The sequence below is a fragment of the Thunnus albacares genome, chromosome 12, assembly GCF_914725855.1.
Source record: "Thunnus albacares chromosome 12, fThuAlb1.1, whole genome shotgun sequence".
NCBI lineage: Eukaryota > Metazoa > Chordata > Actinopteri > Scombriformes > Scombridae > Thunnus > Thunnus albacares.
This window is the reverse complement of record NC_058117.1, coordinates 27,520,969-27,545,371: the sequence shown is the minus strand read 5'-3', so window position 1 is coordinate 27,545,371 and position 24,403 is coordinate 27,520,969. Positions and strand designations below refer to the sequence as shown.

At 39.7% G+C, this 24,403-nt stretch overlaps 1 protein-coding gene and 1 long non-coding RNA gene across 10 annotated transcripts in view; one reads left to right on the top strand and one right to left on the bottom strand.

Moving 5' to 3' along the window:
• Positions 1-24,403, top strand: part of LOC122993274 (receptor-type tyrosine-protein phosphatase N2-like) — a 249,860-nt gene that overhangs the window by 107,778 nt on the left and 117,679 nt on the right. The window lies entirely within an intron of this gene.
• LOC122993277 lies at positions 19,120-23,597 on the bottom strand. Its single transcript, XR_006406372.1, has 5 exons — positions 23,407-23,597; positions 23,258-23,307; positions 20,796-21,201; positions 19,652-19,878; positions 19,120-19,158 (listed from the first exon to the last, which is right to left on the bottom strand). It is a non-coding gene; the product is annotated as an uncharacterized LOC122993277 (long non-coding RNA).

Genomic DNA, 24,403 nt, shown 5'->3' with positions numbered 1-24,403 from the left:
TTTCTCATGATTTCTCTCTCCACCACAAAAACAAGAGGGCGGATAAGGGAGAGACTGCCGAGGAGAGAATAGAAAAAGAGCAGAATGACTAACGAAGATTTGGCTTCGCGTCGGATCTGCCCGCGTCGCGAAGTAGAACAGGATGGGGGGCCGCTTATTAAGAGCTGGTTTCGAGATGAATTTGGAATCACGCTTTGATGTGAGAGAATTAGATCAATATTTTAAGAACCGAGCCCGGATAGAGCTGATAGTTTACAAAATCAGTCACAGGCTGGTTTTTTTAGTTTGAATGTGAGCGTGCACATCCAGTCTGTCCCATTAATTAGAAATCTTTCGCTTCTATAAACAGCTTGTGTACAGAAAAGAGTGTTAAATAGATTATTCAGGCTCCACATGTTTCCCTGTGAGTTGTTTCTCATGGGTGAAAGTATTTTGGTATTTTGGCAGTAATCTAATCCTTTTCTTTAATTGGAATTGCAAGACCTTTAAAGGGTCAGTTCACCCAAATAATAACTCTTCTTGCTTTAGTATCCAGTCATAAGGATCATTTTGGTTTTAATAATGCAGGTTTTGAGATCCACTTGAATACAGTGGACGTGGATTGGACTGTATTTATTTGTGCTCACATCATTTAAAGGTGTTTGAAGATGTTCTTTGGCTCAGCCCTAATAAAACTGTTTCAGGTATTTGCACGTACAGTACGAGACTGTAGAAACCGCACCAAGAGGGAGGAATATGTGCCAACGACATGATGCCAACTCAATTTCTCCCTGAAACCAGAAGAAATGTGTTGTTCTTGTTTCTGACTGACTGTTGTTATTGTCTACAGTCTTTAAAAAGTGCTGCATGTTTTCACACTACTATTTATTCTATCTCAGCCCTCAGGGACAAAACTCAATAATCCTGAATACATTTTCATGCTACATACAGACGTCACATGTCTCATGTGATGTCTTCTAATGGATTGAAGGGCAGATATAATGGGCTGATATTCTCCTTTTGTTAAAAGATAGAGATGTGCGGTATAGGTATGAACAAACCTTTAATACAGAATCTTCCAGCTGAACTGATTATACTGAATCACCATTGTGACTGTGTTGTCAGCTCAACAGTGATGCGCAGTGCGTTACTTTTTTATTAAAGGGGATGTATCATGCACATTTCCGGGTCTATATTTATATTCTGGGGCTCTATCTATCTATCTATCTTCTATCTATCTGCATGATTTACAGAAGAAAACTCCTTATTTATCCCTTACTGGTCCATTATGCAGCCCCTCAGTTCAGCCTCTGTCTGAAACTGGCTGTTTTAGCTCCTGTCTCTTTAAGGACCTCCTCGCCGCGTGAGCCAACGCTGTTCTGATTGGCTGCCCCTTGGCTCGGGAGGTTACGTGAATTCTTTTTCTCGTCCTTTACTCAAATTATAACCTTTTCAAATATAAAGCCAAAATCCGATCTGAAATAAGCGAGTGGACAATGTGAACAACCCATGGATGAACCTCAGCAACAAAGGCAACACAAAATCGTTTGTGGGCACGCACGACCAATCAGGGGAAGTAGAGGTACGTAGAGGCAAATGAACGTTCAGAGCAGGCTGAACTTTCAGGGAGCATTTTTACACGTTCACCTCAAGTTTTGAAACTTAGTTTGACATAAACATCTGACATCATAACAGTATAAAACTGACAGAATCAGAAAAAGCATCTTATGCCCCTTTTAAAAGCTTATTAAAAGGCTAAACTTGTTGCTAAACCCACAGAAACAATCATGATGTGATTATATCTTTGCAAACTAGTGGCTGCTGAGCTATTAACCTTGTAAATATCACTGTTTATGCCTATTTTCTGTACTGAACTGAACATAACAGCTTGAACTAGCGACAAACTGAAGATACTACTCAACTCAAGACAGTGATGTGTTCACTCACTGATGTACGCACTGAAAATCATTAAAAATGACATAGTCAATGTCTCGAGGTTGGAAACACGAATCAAACAGCGGTGTCCTGTGTTTAATTCATTTTTTATGGACCAATCCGTCCACCCCAGCCTTCTTTCTATGCTCTACAATAGTGTCACCTGTCATGATCACTACGCCCCCCTAGATGGCGCTGTCACTCGAACATAAACAAACTAACGTGTCGTTTCGGGGCACTCGCTGAAACGTCAGATTCTGTCATTTTCCTCCGGAGGACAGTCTCCCCGCAACCACTCAGTCAGCATGAAGCTCAAGTTTGTACCTTGCAAAAGTGGAGTGCACCTCGCTTTTATTCCATATCTTTCTTCTTCTTTTTTTTTTAAGGATCCCCAAGTTGAAATGTCCCTCACCGTTGCTGGCGGTGTCTGTCTGCCGCACAGTGTTTCATGTAGAGGAGAAGTGAGAGACAAAGGCAGTCGAGAGCTTCAAAGGCTGCGAGTGACATTTAGCGCTCAGTATCTTCAAAGACCAGGCCCTCTTTTGTAGTTCTTCTTTTTGTGTATAATTAATGTAGCCCTTCCTACGGATTTTTCTTTTTTTTTTTTTTTTTCCTCTCCTTTCTTTCTACCTCCTTTTTGGAGCTGGATTAAAACAGCAGATTAAGGAAGTGCACCTTAATTTTCAATTTGCATTCCGTAGTCTTCAAAACCGCAGAGCTGCTGACACGTTTTACCGACTGAGTGTGTCGTCGTGGAGAGAGGAGGGTTAGAGAGAGAGAGAGGGGTTTTTTTTTGGGAGCGTAGACGGTGTGGTCATATGATCAAAGATTGTTCTGTAACTGGAACGACGAAGGTTTAATATGAGCGGAAGCTGCAACACTTTGACTTTATTATTTGACTGAAAAGAGCGTCAACTAACACGTATGAGTTTTCTGTCTGTGCACGTGTGTCAGCATTTTGTAAGATCATATAAATATTATTAGTTAGTTTAGAGTATAATTCAATTCCTGGTAAATTTTGTAATTTAAAATGATATAAGATTACATGTTATTGTCTTTTTATGTGCTTTGAAGCTATGATGAAAAGTGACATGTGCTTATAGCTTACATACAGTATCAATATAGCTATAAGGGTTTAATATTTTGTATTTATCAGCCTAATATTCTCTTTTTTTTAAAATACTCACTTCACTCATGTTAAAAATCATGTTCGTACCGCTATCTAATGGCTGCTGCAATACAGAGCTGTTTACTTTCTCTTAAAAAAGGAAACAATACAACCGTTGTGGCAGCGAGAACATACATTTTTTAATTCCTCTGCGTCGAGGATCTGCGTTGTCGCCCAAAACTATTAAGAACACATCAATGAGCCACATGGTTCCTTCACTACTATCAACACACACTCTGTAGTGACTTGCATCCCACACACACACACACACACACACACTTCAATAGAGCACCAAATGCGTATTGATCCGCAGTTGAAAATAGTCCCCATTAAATGCACAATTTACTCCTGTTTGATTAAACAATTTGGACAAGAATTTCCATTTGATAGCAGCGTTTCTGCTGCCGTGACTGTACGTGTGCATGTTCGAATGTTTTATTTGTGATCTTAGCTGATGGGAAAAGGTGAAATATTACTGAAAAAAAAAATCAATCTTATGGCTGCTCAATATTGCAATAAATGAGTCAGAAAGTGATTGTGAATTTCCCCAAAATGAGAGGTTTTGAGGTCTTAGTTAATGCTGGTATTCCAGCTGAATTAGCTGTCTTTACAATAAACTCTGAATAAATGCATCAACTAGATATTCCTAATGTAAAGCGACCTCCTGTCCTCTTCATGATAATATTAATCAAACATACAGTATAATCAGCCCTCTCGGTATCTATCCAGGCATCTATCTGACGTAGACTTTGCCGTTTTTTTTTTTTGCGACGGCCCCCGAAGAGCGAACCAAGGCGTACCGCGCTTCATTTCATGTTAATGTGCCGAGTATTTCCCGGCTGCAAAAGAAAGTACAGTTCTGTCAGGAAAATTGAGAAGGTTACATTTGCCTGTCAGAGTGATGGGAAGACATGAATTATGTATCGACCGAAGAAAAGAAGAACATCAAGAGAATCATTCTGGGAACAAGCTCAAACACAGGAGGTCAGAGTGTTGTAATTTTTGGCCAAATCTGATAAAACACATGAAGCTGAAATGATATTTGTTCTACAGTGAAATGTCCATCATCACAAAATTACCATAAAATTAAATCAAGTATTGGTGCTGTTTAAAGGGTAATAGCTTCTACCTTTAAAGCTTTTTTAAGTTTGCAAAATGTTAACAGTTTTATAAACCTGGAACTGTTAAGATGTTAAAGTGACAAAACACTCAAAATCTGTCTTTTCTTTTCATATCAAATACTCACCTCTGTAGAAAACTTGCTAGTTTGTAATTTGCTTCTTTATTCACGGAGGTCAAAAGTTTTCAAAACTTTTGAAGCCACTTTTTTTTTGTTGGTGTAACCAATTTCTCTTTCTGTCCATACGTACACTAAGTATGTTGGAGACAGTGGGGTCATCAAAATATGGCCACATGGATTCTCTGATAATTATCACATTACTGATGCATGGAAGGAAGCTCTTTGTATTTGGAAGGAGGTTAAACTGAAAGAGTTTATTTTGGCTGCAACAGCTGTTTTCTGTGATGGACCGAACTACTAACATTGTATAGCCACCTTTCAGCCTTCGCTAACTAAAGGAAAACAACCAAATCTAAAGGGAACTTCACTGTTGTACATATTATATCTATAAAATGGTTATTTTCATTTTTTGGCTGCCGAGCCAGTGAAAACATACAAGAGGTCAGTAAAACTCTGATCTACTGGCCAAGTGGGGACAAAATGTTACATTGAACCCTGTTGTACTTGCTACATTACACATTTTGCACTCTTGCTTACGCTCTATGTGTAGCGTGGAGTAACTGTGAACGTACTGTATCATCTGCTTGAACTGATTCTTATTTAAAATGTTAAAAAGCTGCTATTGTTCAAACAAAAAAAAGAAACAACAGCGCTCTGCCGAACATGACAGACTGATTTGCATCTCTTAAATTACAATCACAATTACATTTCTGACATGCAGCTTCCTGCAGTAAAGTCAACAATGTAATAGACCAGCAAAGGTCAAGGTATTAACTTGGCTAGAAGCTGGAGGTGTGGTGGGGTAGGGGGGGGTAGGGGGGGTGGGGGGGACGACGGGGGGTATTTGAAGTCGAGAATGTTGCTGTCCAAACACTTTGTCTAATTCTTCTTGTCAACTCACAGGTGAGAAAATCACTGTGACGGTAATAAGATTGAGGAAAGTGTTGCATTAGCACCTTGAAGTGTAAATAGCTTCTTATATTGCCTATTAGACCCAGATAACCTGGCAAGGTGGAGGGTGATGGTGGTGTTGTGTGTGCGTGTGGGTGATTCACAGAAAAGCATATTAACTGTGTCAAAACAGTCAGGAAAAAAAAAAAAAAAAAAACACCAACTCAGGAGAATATAATTAGGAATCTTTTCTCTATCCCTCTTTCTGTTTGTGTTTTAATCTGCGATTGATGAAAGACGGGTTATTTGTTTCTTCAGCTGCATACTCCGTGCAATATCCTGTCGCCCTGGCTGCCTGCAAAAAGAAATATCTGCCATCCCTCCCCTCCCTTCACCTCTTCTCCTCTCTTCTCTCTTCTCCTCTGGGTTTTGCATTATAAAGAGATTTCATCTCATCCACCTTTAGCCAGGTTTTGCCTTTGATATTATTTATTAGCACCGGTATTGAACAGTTCACGTAGCTAGCACCTTGAATGGGCCCCCTCCTCGTCTTCTGCCCACAATCAATACTGTTCCACATTACATATACATCAGCTCAGAGTGCAATATCGCTCGCTCTCAACCTGCGGCCTAATTAAAAAGATAAGAGGCTTCGTTTGAAGCCAGCTTTAATAGGCCGCTGCCTTGTTTCTAGCCGTGAATATTGAATAGAATCATGACTTTGCTGGAGATTCAGTACATTTTGTATAGATTACTCTGACATGATGAAGGGTCTGAATCTCTGGATAACGTCGAGCCAGGATCACATGGAGCCACTCTGATTGGCTCGTATTGTTTTATTTAATGTTTCCTACAACTTGATGAAAAACCAGGACATGACTCACACGAGTTTCTGCTTTTCTGACTTTGATGAAACTTTAAGAGGTGATGTGTTTTCTTATTGTATTGCACTATTTTGAAAATGACACCTAGTTGCTTGGGTGATATCATTAAAACACATGCTAACTTTTATGCTAGTCTTGTAGCGTGGCTCGAGCGGTGGCGATAGTGGATGTTCGATATGACGTCTGTTGGTCCAAAACTTTCAGAGCGAAATACCTTGACAACTTTTGGATAGATTAGCATGAATTTTAGGAGACACATTCATGTTCTCAAGAGAATGAATCCTAATAACGTGATCTCATGACTTGCCATCAAGCTCCACCAGCCGCTAAAATTTTGTTTAGCATGGTAACAGCTAGTATTAACAAAGCTAACCTAGCATGTTAGCACAATACAACTGATGTTAGCATAGCAGAACTACAACTCAGTCTGAAAAAATACAACTTATAATGATGAAATTATATTTTTTTGACAGTTTAACTGAGCATGAGATGTTCTACATGTGATAAACTAGGGCTGGGCAATATCACCTAAAATCAATATCATGATTAATTATCACATTTACCTTGGTAACAATTAGTTAAATGATATCACATTAAAAACACCTGTGCACAAGATTCTCCGTCCTCACAATGGAGCTCATATTAATTATTTATACTGACAAATAAAAAGAAAACCCTGGATTATGACTTTATGATATTTATTTACTATATTCAGTAGTTAAGAACACTTTTAGGTATTTGTTTGCTGAAACAGGAAATTTAAAGTAAAATATGGTTCCATTTAACTTTATCTTGTGAATGTCAAAATAATAATATAAAAAATTTTTAATAACACTTTCATGACTACTGTTATCTCAGTGTCTTATCTTATTGTTTGCTCCAGTAGTCTCTCAATTTATTATCTGTCAAGTAGTTTTTGTTTTCTGGTGTGTAATTATAACCTCACAGGGTTGCTCTTGTAGCATAACACGCTTTAATTTAGCATGATGTGTCAGACACCACCTCTTTCTCTCTCTCTCTCTCTGACTTTGATGAAACCAGGGAAAGACGTGTTTGCACAGTCATTTGACTGTCACGGGCCCTATATTTAAAAGGTAAAAATTAAAATCCCCAGAAGGCCACTTTTTTATTGAAATTAAATCTATTAAAAAAGGATAGATTGAAGGATTAAGTAAGTAGATGTGTAGGTGGGTGACTCAGTCCGTCAGCCAGGCGATTCATTGCCTTTTGGTAAAAGCTTTAACTGTCAGAGACACAGTGGCCTTGACTCACATTGTTGTACAGCATATTTTAAATGCAAATGTTGTAACTCGGCTACTTGTTATCCAACCCAAGCAAATGGACAGAAGTGTTCCCTTAAAACAAATTGTCACAAATTCTTTTGGCCTTCATGTGGCCTCCAGAGAGAAGGCGTAGGAGGAAAGCTGATTAAGTTGTAAAATTGATGAAAGAAACATTTTTGTCTGAACTGAAAAATGTCTTATATGCTTCCTAGACCTTGATGAAAGGTTAGATATGACGTTAAAGGCTTTCTGTCTAAACAAGAGATTCATTTTTCTTATCATTCCATCATAATGTAGGCCAATTAATGAACACTGGAAACACATGGTCATGATTTTTTAGCGATCAAAGTGAGTTTGGGTGAGGCTGAAGTGGGAAAAAAGAAGTGGGAAGATGGAGGTAAAGCAGGAAGTCAGTCATCGGATGCTGCGTTTGGGTCTTGGTAGGATTCAAACCGGCAACCTTGACGGTCCGACTCCTGTGCTTCGAATGTAATCTTCCACACGGAAGCTTCGCAGTGAAAAAGTCTCAGCCTCCACACAGCATCAGCTTCAACTGGAGGAAGTAGCCAGCGAGTGTGTGTATATGTGTGTGACAGATACTTGGATCCACCATGAAGCCACATTCCTCCAGACGCGTGGCCGGGCCATCGCATCCCTGACTAGGAGCTGCTGAGAGAGAGCTGGCCGACACACACACAGACACACACACACACACACACAGAAATGCATGGACAAATGCGCACATACAGACACACACATGTTCAACACTTCCCTTATCCCTTCCTGTCTTTTCAACGGTCCAGTGCACACACACACACACACACACACACACTCACACACACACACATACACACACACACAGACACACTTAAACACATGCACACTCCCTCTCGCGCTCTACTGCCGACTGGCATGGGACCAAGTCCTGCATAATGGCTCTGCCAAGGCAGATATGTTCACCAGTTAACTGGCTGCTACCATCACCAGCCGCCTCCAAAAGCAACACACACACACACACACACGCACACACACGCACACACAGAGGAGGGGATTGCCTCCGTTGTAGCAGAACTGTGTGTAGTTCAACTCAGCCGCCTCCAACAGCAACACACACAAACACCCCCACACACACACACACACACACACAGGAGGGGACTGCTTCCGTTGTAGCAGCACTGTGTGTAGTTTAACTCTAACACACCTTGTTATATATTTTGGAAAAATAGCACACAAACCTACTGAACTTTATTCCCTAACTTGCAAAACTGCTGCCTCCACAACATTTTATCTTTTTTTTTTTATACAGTAATTAAATTTTTGTCAAAATGATAACCATTTGCAACACCGATTTGCAGCATTCTTGTCCTAGAAACTAAGAAGAGAATTTTCTTCCCCAAAGTGAGCTTCCACCCAGGCTGTTACCTCCCCGTTACAAGCTCTCACAATAAAATCCTTAAGCTTGGATGACCAACGTTAGGTCAAAAGTCAGTGAAAAACTCCTCTTCAAATTCAGACCGTAGAAAATTCAAAAAGGACAAACTCACAAATATGATAAACCAGCAAATTGACAGCAATACCCAGTCTATTCAGCAAATGGCCAGTTGTTTTTAGAGCGTGTGAAAAAAACACTTTACTTTTCTCACGATTCTCACGTTCCTATTTCTTCCACTGTCTGTGTTCACTGCTGAACAGCATCTATGTTGTGATGCTGGCAGTAATGCTGAGACAGGTGCATTCAGAAAAAAACTTCTTCCGCTCTCCCTCATTACGATGACGGGCTTCCTGCCCAGTTTCTCAACATGTCGTTCTTGTTCTTGTTGAACATACAGTACATACTGTATATCTGCCTTTATGACAGTGGCTGGGCTAAAGGAGGAGCAGCACAGGTTGTTTAAATGACATACAGTATGTTTACTTTTAGTGGCAAAAGCAGCAAGATCGCTGCTCACATCCCATTTCCTCCCAGCAGTGGAAGACAATCTTTCCCCTAATCTTAACCAGAGTATTCGTACCCTAAACTTATGTGGCACATGAGAAAACCTGAACTCTTGGAAGAGTCATACGGGTCCTTTTGGACTTTTTGCAAAGGATGAAATGTTCACAGACTGAGAGGCTCGACTCAGGGCAAAAAGTCCTTTGAGCCCTAGCAACAGCTACTGGCTCTGTTGAAGTGTCCTAAAGCCTTCCTGCGGCCACAATATGTCAGCTAAATGACTTAAAATATACAGTGTAAAATTTACAGTTGTAGTCAGGATGAGTTATCTTCCTGGTTGCAGACGCTGTAATGCTGACACTTCTGACACCGCTGACACTTCCACCACATCCACATATAAACGTTTGCAAGTTGTTTCACAGGTCACATCGGTATTCTGCCCAGCAGACGTTTTAGCGGTCAGGAGGTCAGGGAGGAACTGCCTACTTGCTCCATAAACTTCCCTTTAATGCCCCGAGATCAAACCCGTTAAATGAGGTCACCCGCCGGGTCACGTTTGCATTTCCTTCGTCATTCTCATCCGGCCCGCAGAAGACCCTCAGATTTTCCCATAGTCCGTCCCAACGTGAATGCGAAATTGCCGATTTTCTCCGGGGTCACGGATCAGGAGGCATCAGCTCCGCGCTCCTCTGCCGCAGGGATGGGCGGGTTACCAGCCATCGTGGATGCACGGCGTTCGCCGGATCTTGACGGACACAGTGTGTGATTTGCAGCGACAAGCGGAACAAATGCCGGTAATGAGGTCACCTTGGGCTCCAGGTCTGCGTCCGACTTTCAAGCCTGATCTCTCTCTCTCTCTATCTCCTACACACACACACACACACACACACACACACACACACACACACACACACACACACACCACCTCCAGAGGAAATCGCAAAGCATTCAGAGCCATCTGAATGAAAATGAGATGAGATGAGGGTGAGAGAGGCGACATCAAACAGAGCTTCATCTGCCTACCTGTGGATGTTTTATCTTTTACATAAAGAAATATATCTATACCTTGATAACCCGTGTTAATATACAATACATTCCATAAAAAATAAAAATGAATGCAAGTGCAAGCAATGTAAGCAGAAGCAGAACCTTGGAGTTTACCATGGAGATTTTCGATTCAGTAAATTAGACCTTGTGGATGTAAAGGTATAATTAACATGATCCTTCGTTTCTGTATTTTCACAGACTCTAAAGACACTGAAGGATCATTCTGGTTTATTTCACCTTCGGTCTCTTTTTCTAAGCTTTGACCATCATTTCTCTCTGTTATAATAACTTTGTCCTGACCAAGTTCTTGTCAACAAATCTCGTTTGCAGAGCCGAACCAATGTGAAGTGATCTCCTTACAAGTATCCAAAGTCTGATATATCTCATTCCTCTGTGGCGTAGACCGCTGTCGTTGTCCAAAAACTATTAAAAACACATCAATGAGCCACTCTGCTGCACCACTGTCACAATGCCGTGTCACATACTGAAGTGAACATGGCGGCGTGCAGCTGTGCAGAGGGAACGGTCTGAACCTAAACCACTGGGCCTTGAGGTAGCCGTGTCTGGTGGCAGCATCAAAAAGATTTGCCTCCAGCGAGCGATGAAGACTTCTTTACTGTGGAAGTTTTTTGAAGGATATGCTTGAGCAGCAAAAACACTCCTATGTGGAAATGCTGAACAGACAAGAGGCGAATTTTAAGTCTTTTCACCAAGCTGATCTCGGACACCACTACTGCTAGAATTCATGGAGTCATGAAAGAGGTCAGAGAGCTAAAATCCAGCCTGCAGTTCTCCCAGGCTTAAATCGATGAGTTACCCGGCGTGGAAAAGAAGGTTGGATCACTTGAAACACAACTGAAGTCCATGTCATCTCATTGCAGTCAGTGTAAACAATGACATTACTTCCAAAATGGATTATTTAGAGAATCAGAGCCATAACAGCAGAAACAATATCATAATTGATGGCTGAATGAAAGAGGAAACTATGCTGTCATCAGTTATGATAGACTGATGGTTAGACCAAGAATGCCTCAACAACACAAAGAGCCTCCCCAGCAAGTATGATGAACCAAAGTATGTTATTAATATTAACTGTGTTTTAAATTTATTCCATTTGTTTGATTTGTTTTATTGTTTGTGTGTTTTTTTTCAGTTACCCTTTGAATACTTCTCTTCTGTTTTATTTAATTAGCTTTCTGTCATTCTTATATGTCAACTTACATAACACTATGCACGCTGTCACAGAAGATACTGATTCAGATTCTTTTACCTCAAGGTTACTGAGTCTTAATGATCTGGATGTTAATTGTATCCGTCAGCTAAAACAACACGCCTTTGAAATCTCAGATCATTATAGTGAAGATCAGTTCAAACTTTCCATCAATCCATTTTGGTGAAAATTGTGACTTTTCCTTTCCTCATGTTAGTGTTAGGGGCATCAATATATCTCAACTCTGATTTAAAGTATCCAGTAAGAAATCATCTAGAAGTGCATTTTTGTGCTTTCTGCTGAGGCTGTGTTAATTGAAATAAATAATATCATTATTGAGTTTATCTATCGACCACCAAATTCTAATGTGTCAGAATTTATCACTGATCTATCACATGTTCTTCTTAATGTTTCCTCAGAGCGGAAATGCATCTATTTAATAGGCGATTTTGATATCAACATTATCAACTCTAATAACCACTCTACTTCTATATCTGTCTCTTATCTTGTTAATGAAATCTATAAAGTTCGAGACAGAAAAGAAAAGCACTATTGGGATCTACTTATCTAAAGCTTTCGATTCTGTAAGTTATCCCATTTTTCTTCATAAACTTTCCCATATTAGAGTAAAAAAATCTGCGTTGCTCTAGTTTTCAAGTTACCTTGAAGACAGAAAACAGTTTGTCTCTTACAATGATATTAATTCTTCTTTTTGTTCTATCACTTGTGGTGTACCTCAAGGATCAGTCTCTGGGCCACTATTGTTTTTAATTTATATTAATGATTTATGTAAAGTTTCTAACAAGCTGTCTGAGGTTTTATTTGCTGGTGATACAACTGTTTTTTATTCACATAAAGACCCTGACGGAATAGCTCAAGTATTAAATCAAGAACTCATTAAGATAAGGGATTGGTTTAACTGTAACAAATTATCTCTCAATATTAAGAAAACATGTTATGTTCTCTTTGGTATTCAGCCAGGAAATGATGACCAGTCTTTAAATATAAAAATTAATAATACTATTATTGATAAAGTGCAGTCTACACAATTTCTGGGTGTACAACTTGATGAGTCTCTATGATAAACACTGAAGTTGCCACTCTTTTATACTGATTATCCATATATATATTACTGTAACTCAGTCTGGGCGAGTACTCATCCCACTAAACTATATTTTCATCTTCAGAAACGAACATTAAGAATAATCAACTGTGTACATCAAACTCATTCATCCCAACCATTGTTTTTCCAGTCAGGCATCCTCAGTATTTATCAAGTCAACCAACTACAGATTTGGTAGATTTAGATATAGAAATAGATATATATAGATTTAGATTTAGATATGCTTTATTTGTATACAGTTCTTTGAACAGTACCCTTCCCTCATATTTTCATGAACGGTGTTTCTACAATCATCAATTCCATAATTATTCCACTTGAAATAAATATAAACTCAGGCCTCCAATCTATCAAACTTCTCAATTACAGTTTGGTTTTATTTACAAAGGTTCAGTGATATTGAATGCTCTACCACCTCATATTTTAAACTTAGCACCTGCACAATTAAAGAAAGCCCTTAAAGGTTTTTATCTCTGCAATGTTATGAATTATCTTTGTAAACTACCCACGAATAATCAGTCATTAGTCAACAAATATTACTGAGACCACTACAGAAAATTGCAGATGAACATTTAATATGTAGGAATTCACATTATAGACACTACCACTGATTATCCCTGTGACAAATTGGCCACAATTTCACACATTGACCATACACGGTCGATCCAGCCGTTTAATAGGTTTTGACCTTGTCTTGTTTCTCCTTTTTTAACGGATTAAGGTATGCACTGGAGAGTGCCCTGATCAAGCCCCTCTGAGGGTTTTTTGCACCTCTCCATCACATTTTCTGTTGTTTATGTGTATATTAATTTGTATAGGTTGTATATGTGTAAACAAATAAAAGTCAAAGTCAAAGACTGAGTGACGTGTTCCTTCACAAAGAAAAGTTTGGGCACGTTAGTTTGTTTTGAAACAGCTCCAAAGACTAATAACAGTCAATACATTTTCAGTGTCCAGAGCTGCATATCACAACCTGTGACTTTATACTTAAGTTCTTTACAATGTAATGTAGAAATTTACAATGTTTCGTATCTAAACAAACTAACATAACCAAACTCTTCATAATGAAAGAATTGATGTGTTTTTAATAGTTTGTGGACAACAACAGAGGTCTACAGCACAGGGGAATAAGATATATCAGGTTTGACTGCATGTGACAATGAAAAAAATATAGAAAACTGCCAGACTTTATCATCATCCACCATCCTTTAACTGCTGAGCTCTGGGAACATGCCAGCATCACTGTAACAAAGTCATAAGCAACCAAAAAAAAAGACAAGTTGTAAACAAACCAACAGTTTAGCCAGATTATCTAAACCACTTTATTTGGAGGTAAAATCTAAATTAAGCACAACAACATAATGTCGGTGATAGCCCCTCTTTATGCAACAAACTGCATCTGTGCAAGTATGACAGGGTTTTCATGCCCCCTCAGGCAGCGTGATCACAGTGTGGTATTATTTTTCATCCTCCGCTCACCTTCACTAACAGTTTCTATTGAATTGCGACCTTCAAAACATAACAAGCATGGAAAAAGAATTTGTTTCCTGTCCACACCGGGTGCAACTGTCACATTATGTGTCACACACCTGTCTGTGGGTGTGTGAGGACACAAGAACCTTTCCACGATTTACCAATTCATTAAAGAGAAAATATATATATATATTTTATATTTTACATAAAAATAGTTATTAGACACAACAAGATAAAGCTGCGATAATTGCCATAATTATCCTTACTGTCTATAACAAAGTCTGATATAAATGTGTTAAAGTGCACATTAGTGTATGTGTGTATGTGCACATTTGTTTTAATGTGTGTGTGTTTGTGTAACAGTCAGTATAACAATGCTTATGTATGGGCATCTGTATGTGTATACCAGTGTGTGTGTGTGTGTGTGTGTGTATGATGTGTGTGAGTGAGTGCATTTTTGATTGTTTCTGGCTGTGTGTGTGTGTGTGTGTGTGTGTGTGTGTGTGTGTGTACGTGAGACAGAGCAGACCTCGTACGCGCGGTTCAATGTCAGATCACATAAGAGGACTTGCTCGCCGAAGGGCAGATTGAAACCAGAAGCTTCTCAGGAGTCAAACAACAGTTGGCAAAAAGCAGCAGCAGCAGCAGAGAGAGAGACAGCGAGAGAGGGAACAAATTCCCTCCAAAAACACATTTACATTCACACAAAATATACTTGTGTAATATATTTTAGACAGCGATGATTATTGAAGCATCACAGAAATACTTCTTACATTCACAATGGAGGTATATTAAGTAATATTTTAATAATAATTGGGTTTTATTGTTCTGGGTTTTGGCCACCATTTCCATTTTACTGTATAACATCATTGCTGAGATCTGTGACAACATTACATCACAGTTTACAGACCAACTTCCTGCTTCAGATTTGACCTACAGTACTATACTTGTAGTTAGTGTGCACACACACACAGTTTTCTTATGAAACGTGGAATTAATACCAATATTTCAGGTACGCTCACTTTCAGTCTTACCTCTAAATTAAGTGCAAGTGGCTGAACTGTTTTCCCAGACCTCAGTAATTACTCAAGTGAGTACAATCTTACCAAACTGACAGTAATGATGTCCAAAACTATGATTAAAGGACACAAGCTGTAAACAAGAATTATTCTCTCAGTCTTCCTGATTTATAGTTTGAAAAATATGTGGAGGATGGACAGAATAACAGAAACATCTTGATTTTAGCACCAAATTAAACAAGATATTTATGTCAGAGACTCAAGAAAAACTAAAGATTAAAGCTTTCAAAACTGTTGATATTTGTCGCTCAGTTGTGTCAAAGCATAAAAATTCTAAACTTAATTGATCTGTAATGTAATAATCGATACATTTTTACATTCAGTGTGTGCACTTCCTGTAGCTGAGACTTTAGAGATTTAAATGTAGATGTATGAATGAAGGGAGAGGTGACACCGTCGCATACAAAGAGAAACCAAATCTGTCTTAAATGAAGAGACATTTAGAGAAAATAAATCACTACAATTATACTGTAAATTATGTAAATGCTGAAGTGATTGTGTTTTCACTCACTACAGCATCAATTTGCATAGATGTAAAGCAGGAAAAGGAAGCAATGACAAAACACCTTTAGACCCCTTTTCCACTGTTGCAATTGATCAAAAAAAAAAAAAATTCAGTGCATCTACTTATCTTTCCTTCACCTTTCCACTCTTCCTACTTTCCCTCTCCCGCTTCTGCTTCAGTTAGCGTGTCTGTCGATGGTTCCCACAGAGAGGATTTTAATTTGCTTTTGATCAGAAGTGAATTTATAGGTATGTAAATATAGCTAGCTAGCCAAATAGTCTGTGATCTCCTCTGGAGTTTGTGAATTTATGATTATAGCTCAAACACAAATTTACAACTTGTGGCTTCAGAGCGTTCTGCTCTATTTTTGGCTTCCGTGGGTGTAGAAATTAGTCTCTGTTTTCTCCTCTGTGATGGATTTCACCTTGTTCGACTGGTGAATGTTGGTGTATGATGGTGATCAATTCTGAGCGACTGACACCGAAACCTGACGATGACGGATGTGTGTTTTTGTTTGACCACATGAGTGTTTTTGAGTTTATTAAAAAGCCAATGTGTTGACAGCACAGATGTTGGCTGTGGCTAGTTAATGACACAAGATGAAACACATTTAAACTTGTGTAGATGAGTCTATACCTCAGTTCAACCTCTGTTCTCAGTGTCTGTTTACTTTTGTTCACGTCTTTCATGAACTTGATCTGCAAAATGCACCAACATGAGAATTCACTCCTTGTTCAGTCGACCTCTGACACCACCTACATTTGTAAAGTTATCACTACGGGAATATAGAATAATAAACCAGTGATCAACAAGCTGAACCCAGAAATTACAATTGTGCCAGTATCTGTTTTTTGAAGAGTTGAAAAGAGTCCCCTGTTGACTGTTTCATACTGCAAACAACCTCTACCTGCCTGGCTATCTTTCTACTACCTCAACATAGAAAAGGTATTAATGATGTGACATCTGTCATCCCCGAACCTGTTGTTGATATTCAGTACCTCAGAAACTGCTTGCCCCTGCAGGTAAAAGCCAGGCCTTGTAGGCTGTAGGCTCCTCCAGGGAGGAGGAATATCTCACTCTTATCCTTTGAATCTGTCCCCCTGATGTAACTTCTGAGTGGGCGCTCGCAGCCTAATGCCAGTTTACCCACCGGTCACTTCCCTGGCTTTTCTAAAAGTTTGCTACTGTGGCAAACAGCCCAGGCTTTGGCAATTTTTTGAAAAGCCGGAGGCTGTCCTTTATTTGCAATCTAGACTCCATCGCCGGCGCTGAGCGCTCTCCCTAAACCTCCCTCCCTCCTCCGCCTCTTTCTGCTCAAAGTCATCTGGCGTTTCTCCAAAGCTGAGCCATCATCTCCCATCCAGAGTGTATTTTTTATTTCTATTATGATGTTTATTATATAAGTAGTGGTAGTAAGGCAGCAAAAAGCTTTATTTCTAACCTTTACTCCTGATAGAGCTACAGTATTGCTTGTCAAATTTCAGGGGTTGCTGTTACTTCCCTGAATTTATCACTTTATCTGATTTTTTTTTTTTGCTGCCTAGATTGTAATTAGGAGCCGCGGGACAAGATGGCTTGCTCACCAAGGATAACGTCTTGATGTAAAAGGCTCTCTTATCGTAGATTTACCCATCAGGCCACTGTGCCCCCAGGCCGTGTTGATACCAGGATGTGTACGCTCCGCTGCCGTCCTGCTCGATGGTCGATGCGATGTGGCCGTCGCAGCGAGGAGCAGGCTGTAGGCAGGAGATGTATATGTACAAGTGAAAAGGATCCTTCCTTTTTTCCTCACTTATTTCTCTCACGTTTAGTCAAAAGGTCAAAGAAATAAATGATGCAACTGTGGTCAAGCTGATAAAAAAGACGGATACAATATGGCCTTGAATTAGTGATGTATGTAAGGCAATAAAAAAGAAAGTAGAAGAATAAAGTATTAAAATGTTTTGTTTTCAGAAAAAGTTTGGGTTTTGGTTCTTTATAACCCACCAACCCAAAAACTAAACATGATTTAATGTTTTAAAGATTCATGTCAATGTAAAAAATACCGTTCTGTTTGTAGAAAGAAAGATAAACAGAATGATTTAGCCTATTAAATCACCACTGTCTGTCAGGATGAGTATAGACATAAAACCCTTTCTGCAAACCTTTCTTCAAAATGTTCTCCTTTCTTGTGTTTTGCACATCTACTCCATAAATGTATCCTGATATGGATCTACTGCCCTTTCCCTCTTTGAATAACTATGTCAAGTCAAGTGAAGTGAGCGTTAATACATCTTGAATGTTCACTGTGCATTTTGTCGAGCTTCAGGTTTTCAGTATCTGTGAGTTCAAGCCTTTCTCTCTCTCTGGGATCCTTCTGTAAAGATGCCTACACGCTCGACCAGGCGTGTGTCACTTTGGATGAAAGTGCTTCTTAAATGACATGAAGATCACAGTGGACCTTTGATCTGTATCTGTTTTTTTTGTTTTTTTTTTCCTTTTTTGGGATGTAACTTAGGCTGAGTAACGTCAATGCAGTCTGTCTGCGGTTTGAGATAATTGCGAGCTTCATCAAGAAGGTCGGGTTTTCAGTCTTGTTTGTTTATCGTTATTGATCTCAGAGATATTTTTAACATTTTTCATTGAACCTTGGTGGAAAGTTGGGGCATGGGCAAATGAAGGGTTAACTAGTTATTTGGTGCAGATGGCGCCACCATGTAGCTATTTATATAACACTAGGTTAAGTCTAACATCTATCCTTCCATAAATCTGTTCATTTCACCCTTATAGATTTTCCACCATCATGATTTCTTTTGCAAAACTATTTTTTCATCAGTCGTCCTACAAATTTCAAGCCTGGCTGCAGACCTGAAACCTCCACCCACATCTCCAATTTGCTCAAAGGTTCAGAAAGGTCTGGTGCTCATTATTGGCTGTTTTCTACCAGATGGATGAACAATCGGCCAATCAGAGCCTCTAGGGAAGATTAAGGATGGGTATATTATCTTTCTGTGTAGCTAGCTACAGTACTGTCCAAAGTTTTAAGCACTAAAAGTAAAGTGAGGATGCTTTCAAAAATAATGCCATGAACAGTTTTTATTTATCAGTTAACTTCATACAAATTTCAGTAAACAGCAGAAACCTAAATAAAATCATTATTTCTTGTGAGCAGCTTCGCCTTTAAAACAGCAGCAGTTCTCCTCGGTTCACCTGCACACACTCCTGCAACTCGGAGAAGTCGCCGCAGTTCTTCTTCAGTGGATTTCGGCGTCTCAGCTGCTTCTGTCTCTTCATGTTAATCCCAGTCTGACTCCATGATGTTGAGATCAGGGCTCTGTGGGGGCCAGACCATCTGTTGCAGGACTCCTTGTCTTGTTGTTGATGAAGATAGTTCTTTATGACTCTGGCTGGATGTTTGGGCTCGTTGTCATGCTGCAAAATGAATTTGGGACCAATCAGACGCCTCCCTGATGGTGTTGCATAATAGATAAAAAATCTAAACATCTAAACAAGTGCCTAAAACTTTTGCACAGTGTTGCACATCCATGAAAAATAACAAGAAAACTGCTACAAAATCATGCAAATTTTGATAGTATTTCCTCTGTTTGCAGTACATCAATATGATAAACTTAAATGAACATATATCATTGGTAAACGAGCCCAACAAACAAAAATAATAACATCAGAAGATCATTTTAAATCTTATAATACTTGATTAAGTCCTTGTTCAGAGGTCTTTTCAGCCTCCTCGCAATCTGTATTTCTGTCTCTTGTATATGCTGTTCTGTTCCAGGGATAGTCGTGCTGCATGTTTTATCAATAATTCCTACACAAAAGCAACACTTTTTGTGTCACGTACTCTAGATGCAGAAGTAGCAGCCGCAACGTGAACAAGATGAACAACCTCAAGCATCAAGAGCCTTACAAATAGATTGTTGTACGGGCGAGTTGAGGAGGCGGGGAAACAATTGAAAGCTCAAGGTTTTTCTCCTCCAGTGTTTGGACCGCTTGTCCTCCCTCCAGTGATAATGGAGGATATTTCCTCCAAGTGGAATTTCGGCATCGGAGAAGCCTGCGCGATTCCCCGGCGAGAGCCCCTGCTGCTTGACTGCCGAGCCGCCTGGCCTTGGCTTGCGATGCGACGCCAGCGGGCTACATGGAGATGAAAACACACACACACACACACACACAAACACAAACATAGATGCATGTATGTGAGCATTTAAAAGTTTGGCAGATAAACCAGATAGGGGCATCCAATCCTCAATCAAAACAGAAAGACAAACATTACTTTCAAAACTCTTAATCATATCCAAGTGGGCTTTTCTTAACTTTCTGGTGAATTCTGCACCATGTTCTTTATGATGCTAAATTTCCTTCCTTTCCAAACACTACATCTATCAAGAGGGATGGCTTCTACAGCAGCACATATTATAGAATTAGTGCAAGATCTGTGAGATTTTGAGCGTTAACACTGGAAGTTGCCAGACGCAATGTCTTGGCTTAGATTTTTAAGGTTTGGAAGCATTTTACAAGGTGATTTGTTTGCCAGTTGTCACTCCAGAACGGCGTGTGTTTCCTGTCTGGTCTGATGGTCACATAAACATAAAAACCCATCTCCATTTGGCATTGACGTGATTCGTTTGTGATCTGAATGCAGCTCAGCGGATCAAAATCATATAAAATCCAGGTGTAAATACTGCCAAGAGATACTGAAGCTCCAAATATCTTTGTCTTCTTAACACTAAAGTATATTTGCATTGGCGCACTGAAATAAACGCACAGAAATCATATGTGTCACATGGGTTGGACTGCAAGAAAGATTAAACGTTTCTTTCAGCACTGAGAGATGTAAATTTGTCACCCTGCATTTTGATAAAGCGAAGGAGAAACTAAATATCAGCATCGGTGCAAAAGGCATCAAAAAAAAAAAAAAAAAAATCCCAAATTACAGTTGCTCCCATGCAGTCACGGCTGATTATACATTTTATGTTTCATTATGTCCACTTGTCCCGTTTCTACTTTGTAATATGTCATCGCACAGTCTGAACCAGCCCATGCTGCAGTACCTGGTGATCAGACAGCAGAGGAAAGGAAAGCAAGTGGCTGTCTGGACATCGCCGCTGCCGCCGCCGCCGCCGTCGTCAGCTCACTCCCTCTCACTCGCTAACATGCTCTCTCACCCAGTCAGCCGAGAAGATGAGTCATATGTACTGTAAAGGTCATCCATCAGAGAGAGAGAGAGAGAGAGAGAGAGAGGAGCGAGGTTGGGGATGGGAGATGGAGGGGGAGGGAGGGCGAGAGGAACGGAGGGGCGAGTGATGGAGGAGGGAGGCGTTAAGTGTTGGCTTTCCATGTCAATTTTTCTGTCAGGCGCAGTAAGTGGGGCCTCTCTTCTTCTTCTCCTGCTGCTTCTTCTTCTCTGCGATATCACCTCTGACAGCAGGACGGCCACTGAGCAAATGCATAATTTTTCTTCAAAGAAAAGAGGTTTTAATTCAATATGCTGTAGCATGATTCGCTTGACATTTTTAATGGCAATGTTATGGAAAAATAACCTGATTATAATACCATGTTTCATGTTTTTACACTGGTAAATAAGCCAGTTGACATTTAATTATGTATTTAAAATGAAATACCGTATGTAATTATGTTACAAGTGAACAGCAGAGAGGAGGCATTTAAAGGGGATACTTTCTGATTTTGTGACAAATAGTTTTAAGCACATTGGTGGCATTTCTTTCACTTTTATTTGGTTTTCAGAGCTTCACGCTGAACAGGATCTGATACAAGCTGTTTGGAGTTTATTAAAGGAATAGTTTAAGAGTTAAAGGAGAAGATTGATATCAACCCCACGTCTCTGCGCTGATTTAGACTTGTGATGGACAATTTAGGAAAAATGAAAAGATCAAAAAGCAATGCAGCAGAACCAGAGATGGTGTCTTTTTTTTATTCCACACATTCTTCGTCTTTGTCAAAACCCGGCACCTACATTACCCACAATGCAACTCAACTGCCAACAGTTTGGTCGGAGATTCGGGTATGATATGCTAGTAGTAGCCAATGTAGCTGTAATGAGGAGCGGGCCACAGAGGTCTGGTAACCTCACTTCTGTTAACTTCACACCCCCAGATTTAAAAAAAAAGTCAAACACTTCAGCCCCAACCGATGCTGACTCAAGTGACATCACTTTAGGTAATTTATCTGATTTCACACAGCTTCTTCGGGACCTTCTTGTTTACAAATCTACGCATCCTACCAGTGAGATGCGTGAATGTTCTCACATGGCTTTTAGTGATGCATTTTGGTACGCTTGGAATTTTTTCTATGTGAAAGGAAACAGAACCGAAGGGAACAAGTTTACAACTCATCCACTGATTCAGACCAGAGCAAATGATCGATGGGTTTGAAACGCCCTTTGGTTGTTGTCCTTTGTAGCTACGTGGGCAAAACAAGTTAATACATCACAAGTTGTACTTTCTTCAGTCAGAGAGGGCAGCAGCTGTAGTCAGCTTGAATTCATGTTGTTTACAATGGACTCCAATGGTCACAATGGGAAAAACATAAGAAAACATACACAGAAACTTGCTGCATGATCCACTTTTCCACTGTTTATCTGCACGCACAGGATGTTCCAAACACTTATTTAACACATATTTTCACTTTAAAAAGAAAATTGATAACACAACTATTGTTGGAGCACCGTAGCATGAAATGGAAATAGTGTACTTAGCTGTGTTTTGACAAAACCATGACTGTTCGGGAAATGCTAAGTATATGGTTGGACAGGAGAGGAACTGGATTAGACAGCAGGAGTCATTTGAGAAAGTTGATACATTTTATTGACACCCTTTCATCTTTGAAACTTGTTGCCATTAGACCACTCCCATCAATCATATCTTTGGATATGGAATACCTAGACAGGTTTTGGTCCAAAATATGACTTTTTCCACCTCTGAACATGATTGACTCCATCCATCAACATGTCAGCTTTGGAATCCATTTTATCTGACATGAACTGAAGCTACAGCTGCTGTTGTTCCTCATTCAGGTTGAAACCATCAACAGTAGGTGAGTATGTGATACTAAAAACATCCACTGGATCAGCCAAGTCTCCAGTATGCACTCAAGATAGAATTTCACTGCAATAGTACCGCCGTAGAGTTTTAATCATGGCGATCACTTTGTGATATATTTGATGTTGTTAGAGCCAGAGGGCATGTTTGATGTAATATCTATGGATATTAAATGGGTAAAGCTCACAACATCAGAACAGCACGATCATTACCAAGAAGTTTAGACACACAGTGCAACAAAAAAACAGCAGAAATGCAGATACAGTAATTGCCGGAGTAAACTTTTCCACGTCTGCCAGACTAGAGACTAGTTAGGGTCCAAAAAAAGTATCTCTTTTATCACTTGTGAACAGAAAATATTTTACAATCTGATCCAGGCAGTGCTTCTTTTTCATCGTTCTTAATAGAAGCAAAACATTTTAAAACTCCTTTCTTGTCTGCAGTCAGTATCTTACCTGCGCTGAGCTGAATCGTCTTTATGCGGTAAACTCCCTCCCGTCTGGCACTAAAGCAAACATTAAGTATTATTTACAGAAACTATCCACTGCATGTTGGCCGTTCTGTCAGGGAGTTCCTCCTGCGTCTGAAGATGGAGAGCTGTTACCTTTTCCTTATCCTCCCTCGCTCCCTCGCACTTCGGCTGGGTGATGCTTGGCTCGGCCGTGGGAGGTTTGATAGATGGCGTCCTCAGTTTTGGCATCCTTATCTCCGGGCCCCGCCAAGCGATCGTCATCTGCCACTTATCAGCCCTATAAACACCCCCCCCCCCCCCCCCCCCCTCACAAACACTTTGCTGTGGAGGGATGGGAGAGGAGAGGTAAGGAGGGAAGAGGATAAGAAAGTGGTGGTAAGAAGATAGAAGTGAGCAGACAGGAAAGGGAGGGAGGGAGGAGGAAAGGAGATGGGAGGGAACGAGAGGAAAGAGTCATGAGGAAAGATTATGGATGGAGAAGATAAGAGGAGAGAATGATAATGTTAAATGTTGTCTAAATATAAACAGTCAAACCAGAACTTTACCTAAACAAAATGCAATCTAAAATTAGCAAATATCTGATTTAAATCTACCTGATTAAAGAAAACATTAAAAAAAAGATAACAAATCTGAGCAGACATGTTTTCAGTATTTGATAGTTTTTGACATTCGGTGCTACAGACACACACAAGTCCTCCAAACTAAACAATAAACAATAAAATGAATGAAGATAATCTGTAATTGCCATCCAAAGTCACCTTAAGTCAGTGTTTTCTGATTTGGCGCTCTTATCGCAGGACAACATTGTTTGTCCGATGTCTGCGCCTTCCAACATCGTGACAAACGACAGTTACCAATAAGTTTGGTTAGATTTTAGGCACAAAGACTATGTGATTGATCTAAAGGTGATGCTGACAGTCGGCAGGAGGTGGGATGTGAACTGCAGCCTCTCATGTAAAAGTCACAGAGTTGGTACCAAAAAAATCATAGATGTTCAAACAAAACTTAACCGAACAATTATTATGATACATTTAAAATAGTCAAAGTCATTGTGGAAGCAATACTGTAGTCACTTTTTTTAAGAAAATGTGCTGATGTGCAAGAAGCGGTGCTAATCTTTTGCTGAAGT